The 7,312-nt window shown below is 36.3% G+C and overlaps 1 protein-coding gene and 1 pseudogene across 1 annotated transcript in view; both read right to left on the reverse strand.

Annotated features, from left to right (window-relative positions):
• The window catches only part of LOC145266623 (ETS homologous factor-like), a 70,413-nt gene extending 63,321 nt beyond the window's left edge, over positions 1-7,092 (reverse strand). The window contains exon 1 of the mRNA XM_080122528.1: positions 6,876-7,092. The gene's annotated coding sequence lies outside the window, so the exon portion shown is untranslated. The remainder of the gene's footprint in view (positions 1-6,875) is intronic.
• Positions 128-291, reverse strand: LOC145266834 (U2 spliceosomal RNA; annotated as a pseudogene).
• Positions 7,093-7,312: the final 220 nt, after the last annotated feature.

Raw genomic sequence — 7,312 nt, forward strand, 5'->3', positions numbered from 1 at the left:
CCGAAAGCGAACAAGAAATGGAAGTGCAGCATCTGAAGAACAGATGGTATTTATTTGCTCCCCCACCGAGCAAATTAGGCACAAGGCCAATTTTTAATGTGAGGAGTGAAGGGAGGGGGAAGGGAAAAAGGGGACCAGCTCCCGAGAGGTGGGAAATGGGAGCTGGTTAAAGGTCAGGCATGTGGGGTTGCCCCCACATCCGGTCTTTGCTAGTCATAGCTAGTCATAGCTTGCAGCATCTGCCGGAACAGATACTACACTTTGATCTTGACCAAAAGGCCAAGATGAGAATAGTAGTCCGCAACAAATAAATTAAGACTGACAAGGGTGCATAAACACTGCTTATATAAAAGTCAAAAACGCAAACGAGGGTCTCTCGACGGAATTAATTTTTACTGGTGACAGGCCTTCAGCATCGAAACTGATAATTTTGAATAGTTAGGACATTTTTTTTTTTTTTTTAATTACATTTTCACCCCAAACAAAGCACATTGCCACTTTGGTGTAGGGGGCTACTATCAGGGGCAGCAACTACTGGGGCACTATGTAGGGATTTGGGCAGCAAGATGTCGGTTCAAGTTGCACTTGAACTTCTGCATGTTAGTACAGTTAGGGAAGCAGGAACCTGGAATGGAATTCCAGAGTCTGGCGGTTCTGGGGAAGAAACTACTCGAGTAGAAAGATCTTTTACATCTAGGGATCTCCACTGTGTGGGGGTGGGATTTAGCTGCCTGTCGGGTTTGTCGAGGGTGTCTACGTCGTGGGGGCACAATTGTCTGTAGTTCGTCAGAGCATTCACCATTAAAATACTTGTAGAACAAGCAGAGAGATGCAACGTTTCGTCGATGGGACAGAGGCTGAAGCTTAGATGCCAGTTCAGGGCCTATCAGATTGGCGACTCTTTTTTGAACCTTGTCTAGGAGCGAGAGACTAGTAGCAGATGCACCAGCCCAAATGTGACAGCAATACTCCATACATACGGTGCCGAAGGTCGACTCTTTTACCACCAACGGTATTTTCGGTGAGATGAGCGTTGTGTAATAACATGTTCAGCAGTTTTCTTAAAAAAAAATTAATAATTTCTCTTGAGTAATATTCTCTTAAGTTCCTGGCGCGATTATCATCCAATCTACAATCTCTTTCATCCTTATCCTCAAGTAGCCCCCGGGCCTTGATAAGTCGCGACCGATCAGTAAAATAAATATTAAAAAATATGGAAAAAATAAGCACACACACATATACATATAAACACATATTACACACACACACACATATATATACATATATATATATATATATATATATATATATATATTTATTTATTTATTTATACACACACACACACACACATAAAGACATATATGATAGGTTCCTTCAGTCTTGACAGACTATAGATTCCCACTGTAATTTTTTGTAATAATCGACATTGTTAAATAACAGTGACAAGTGGAGGTTCAGGGCAACTGGAAACAATGCTGAGATAAGCGGAGAGCACATACAGCGCATAGAATTTCCAAATGATCACCCATCTAGCACTGGCCAGGCTCAACATTGCTTAACTTCGGTGATCTGATGAGAACCGGTGTGTCAACGTGATTGTGTCGTACACACATATATACATACACACGAACACACATACATATATACAAATAAGCACACATGTATACATGCACATAAACACACATACATACATATACACACATACATACACGTACACATAAACACACATACATACACATACACATAAACACACATACATACACATACACACACATACATACATACACATAAACACACATACATACATACACATAAACACACATAAACACATACATACATATAAACACATACATAAACATAAACACATACACACATACATACATACGCATAAACACACATATATACTGGAGAAAACTTGAATGTCTACTAGACACTATCCTCGAGTGGCTAATACCTCTCTGTTCAGGAGTTTGTTAGAACAACCTGACATGAGGATACTTTTTCCATAGAAATAAACCCTGACCAAATAAAATCACATTCAGTATTCGCTGCCCAAATAAGATCTCCTCACTATGGCTTTTACGAGGAATGGTGCACCTTCTCCAAGTGATATTACCTCAAGTAATAACACGAAGATGGATACTCCACCAGACTAGATAAATTCTTGTCCTAGAATCCAGTAAGACCAAGAGACCAAAACAAAAGATATACTACAACGTATGAAAATGGTTAATTGAGGAGGGTAAAATTATGTTCTCAATTTCTTTCCTAACTCAGTGTTTGAGAGATAAAGAACTTTAATGGAACATTCGAATATCTATGTATCTCATATAGAGTTCAAGTGTTAGCCCCAGGTAGAGGGCTGCTTAATTTTTGAGAACTTCGACTGAAGTAACAAAACAAAACAAAAAAAAAAAAACACATACACATAAACACATATATATACATACACATGAACACACATATATACACACACATAAACACAAACTTGAATGTCTACTAGACACTATCCTCGAGTGTCTAAGGCCTCTTTGTTCAGGAGTTTGTTAGAACAACCTGTCATGAGGATTCTTTTCCATAGAAGTAAACCCTGACCAAATATTCAAAATCACATTCAGTATTCGCTGCCCAAATAATATCTCCTCACATTAGCTTTTACGAGGAATGGTGCACCTTCTCCAAGTGATGTTACCTCAAGTAATAACACGAAGATGGATACTCCACCAGACTAGATAAATTCTTGTCCTGCAATCCAGTAAGACCAAGAGACCAAAACAAAAGATATACTACAATGTATGAAAATGGTTAATTGGGGAGAGGAAAATTATGGTTTTAATTTCTTTACTAACTCAGTGTTTGAGAGATAAAGAACTTTAATGGAACATTCGAATATCTATGTATCTCATATAGACTTATAGTGTTAGCCTCAGGTAGAGGGCCCATTAATTTTTGAGAACTTCGACTGAAGTAACAAAAACAAACAAAAAAAAACACATACACATAAACACATATATATACATACACATGAACACACACATATACACACACATAAACACAAACTTGAATGCCTACCAGACACTATCCTCGAGTGTCTAATACCTCTCTGTACAGGAGTTTGTTAGAACAACCTGGCATGAGGATACTTTTTTCTACAAGTCTCGATGCCTCCGTTCAGTCTCAAAAGACAAAGGATACCCCCTGTAGGGAAAGCTGCGCGCGTAATTGTGTGGTAAGAGTTGAGTTGCGATATCTTCAACCACACTTCTCCTGAATCGGCACGGCTTGAGTCCAGTGGCAAGGAGAAGTCTAGGACCACTGGAAACAATGCCGAGATAAGCGGAGACTACATACAACATCTGCAAGTCACAAATGGTCACCCATCTAGTACTGGTCAGGCTCATCGCTGCTTAACTTTGGTGATCTGATGCGAACCGGTGTCTCAAACGTGATTATATATATATATATATATATATATATATATATATATATATATATATAATTATGACAGCCCCTTTAAGAAATTCGTTTCTTATCGTTGAGCACTTTCAGTTGAATTAAAGTCGGTCAATTTAGCTCCTATGCGTAGATCATCGTATAACGATTAGATCACTGTCTGACTGACGTAAATGAACATTTAAAAAATCAAGATGTTTAAATTCAACGCTATTTCAAGCGGTTAATGGTAGCCGAATGGATTAGGTCTCCGCTAATCGAGACAGAGATGTCTCGTGATGCAGGGTTCGAATCGTTCGACTGGTATTGGTCGTGACACACTGCACTGAAGATTCCCGAAAGGACGAAACACTAGTGTCTGTAGGTATTTAATTATTATAGTAGAAAATAATTATATATATATATATATATATATATATATATATATATATAGAATATATATATATTCTACAAGTAAACCCTGACCAAATATTCAAAATCACATAGTATTTATAGCACAAATAAAATCTCACTTGAAGTATGGCTATTACGACGGATGGTGTACCTTCTCTAAGTGATGTTATCTCAAGTAACAGCACGAAGCTGGATACTTCACCAGACTAGATGAATTCTTGCCCTGCAATACGGTAATTTTAAATAAGAAAATAAAAGAGACCACAAAAAGCGATATACTTTAACGTAGTCAACTGGTCATTTAGCGAGAGGAAAATTAATTTCTAAATTTTTCAGGCCAGTATTGATAATTCGTATTATTTGCCTTCTTCGGACTACTATCCTCATCTTGTGTTCGATTTCCGCAAAGTCTCGGTCAACGTAACCTCTGACCTTATTCAGGTGTATCTTAACGAACCCAGGAATCATTTTGTCGAACTCTGGAATCTTTATTGAATTCAGCGAGTAGCATGCCTTCGTTCTGTCAGCCATGACAGTTTACGGAGAAAGTTCTAAGTAATTCGCAATGATATTTTTAGGGTTACCTGGACTGAGGATCGAACCTTCAACCTTCTGGAGAACGTAGCTTTTACAACTGGGTCTTATCAAGTTTCTCTAACCACTGTGCCAAAGGTCCTTGGGGAAATGTTGTGGAAATCACTCTCAAATACTCTAACCACTTGCGAACACGGAATTTCGAACGCAAACCTTTATTTAATCCACAATTTAGTGCACAAAAATTCATGGCGTAGTGAATAAAGTACTGGAGGTGGAAGGTTCAATCTTCAGTGCGGGCGACATACAAATATACAATCGCGAATTACTTAAGACTTCTATCCAGTCATGGCTGACGAGCTGAATTAAATAAACTACTCCCTTGAATTCCGTTCGAAATTTCGTTCAGATTCCCGAGTTTGACATAAAGAATCCCCTAGTTCGACAAGATATACATGAAGAAGGCCAGGGAATATAATACGAATTATCAATACTTATCTTAAAAAGTCGAAAACATAATATAAAATAGGGTTCTTCTCCAGTATTTACCCTATATCAAAAACAACAAAAGAAAAAAGAAAAAAATCGGTATGATGAACGTATCTGAGACGAAACAAAAATATCATATTCCAAAAACCACGTAGATTTTCAAGTAGATTTATTTTTATTAAGAAAATCGTTTTTAAGCAACTAAAGGGAATTCGTAGGCATTACAAACATGAATCACGCAAGTTTGAATTATTGTTGAGTTATCTCACTTTGTTTCGTTTTATATATATATATATATATATATATATATATATATATATATATATATATAAGGATTGTTTTCAAAATGGCGGACAAGACAGCCGCTCTTCTGTTACTCATAAAATTTTATTTTCTTATTTAAAAATAGAGCTACTTGATCAATTTACGCTTTTTTTTTTTTTTTTTTTTTTTAAATATGATATTTTCGTTGCGTCACTGGTATGTACGCCATAAAGATATTTTTACTATTTTTTGTTTGTTTGTTTGTTTGTTTGTTTGTTTTGTTTTTCAATATAGTATACGCATCTTTCTAAAGTCGCAATTCGGCCATGCATGGAGTATTGTTGTCACATCTGAGCTGATACATCCACCACTAATCTCTTCCGCTTAGACAGGGTTCAAATCTCATAGGTCCCACACGAGTAACCAAGCAGCACTGACCTCTGCCTCATCGCCACAAATGTTTCATCCTTGTGCCTGTTTTAGAAAGTACTTTAATGGAATGTGTTTTGAGGAACTCATAGCACCTGTGCTTTCTCGACTATCCTGACAAGTAGCAAAATTCCACCCTTTCACTGTAGAAATCCCGAGATACCGGAGAGTCTGGTAGTTTATTCCCCCGGACTGCTAAACTTTGGAATTCCTTCCCTGTTTTCTGCTTCACCGATATGTAGAAATTTAAACGTAATGTAAACCCACATCTCGCTCATCTCTTTGCATAGTCCACAGTAAAGATGGTCCGAAATGGCTTCTTATGTTTCAATTGGCAATATGCCTTATTTGGGGTGAAGAAGAGAGAAAAAAAAATTTAAAGAAAGGGGAGGTTTGGACAAGAATAAAAAATATATATACTTAATTTTTTTTTTTAATTTAAAAAAGAAAAGAAAAACATTAATATATATATATGAAAACAACAACAACAACAACAACAACAACAACAACAACAACAGAAAACAAACGAACAAACAAACAAACAAACAAAAAAGGTCGTGTGCTTGCTAGCCAAGTATTCTTTCGTGCACAGAATAACTGAAGTTTTCAGTTCGGGTCGAAAGAGGGTCTCGATTGCGAACATTAAAAAAAATAGGGTTTGTATTACTGTACACATAGATTCGAAAAAGTTGTCAAAAAAAAAAAAAACAAATATATAACAAATAAATGTTATCAAAGGCAAGATAAGTTACTTTTCTACCTAACTAGATATATTTTTCGTATTTTTATTCAATGTAACATGTTTATTCAGCTCGAAAAGCATACAGTGTTTACCGATGTATTGGAAAATTCAAAATGGCGCCCGACACTCTCTTTAACACGGTAAGTTCAGGAAAAGATGTTATAAATAATAAACTAGACAAAATACTGTTAGAAATTCGCTCAAGATATGTTACCGTGACATAAGGTGACATATATTCGGTGATTTTTTTAATAGTATTTTGTCTAGTTTATTATTTATAACACCTTTTCCCAAACTTACCATGTTAAAGAGAGTGTTGGGCGCCATTTTGAATTTTCCAATACATCGGTAAAAACACTGCATGTTTTTCGAGCTGAATAAACATGTTACATTGAATAAAAACACAAAAAAATATATCCAGTTAGGTAGAAAAGTAACTTATCTTGCCTTTGATAACATTTATTTGTTATGTATTTGTTTTTTTGACAACTTTTTCGAATCTATGTGTACAGTAATAAAAACCCAAAAAATAAATATGCCTTTCCAAGAAAAGAAAATTAAAAGTGTCTACCTGTATTTGGGTGCGTGCAAGTGCTTCAACTTTAGATCGAGAGGCCCAGGTAAGAAATAAATAAATAAATAAAAAGGAGTAAATCCTCCAAACGGTTGAGTGGCGAGCACGTCGTGAATGACTTGCCAGACAGACGTGTTGATATCGATAGATGCACACAAAAAGCGGTTTTGGTGCGTGTGTCTCGATGACGCGCTTTTATCGCCTGAACGTGATTGGTCCAGATTCGCCGATATGCAAGAAAGAAAATAAAAAGAGAAAATAAATAAATATATAAACACGATAAAAAAAACTAAAAAAAAAAAAAAAACACCTTTGAACATGCGATTGCATTCAAAGGGAGGAGGAGGGTGAGATAAATAATGAGAGCAAGAAACAGAGAGAGGGAGAGGGAGTGTCAAATCCGGTATCCTCCTTTAAGATCAAAGTGTAGTATT

This window comes from Euprymna scolopes, chromosome 41, assembly GCF_053919585.1.
Source record: "Euprymna scolopes isolate OS-2025 chromosome 41, ASM5391958v1, whole genome shotgun sequence".
NCBI classification, from domain to species: Eukaryota; Metazoa; Mollusca; class Cephalopoda; order Sepiida; family Sepiolidae; genus Euprymna; species Euprymna scolopes.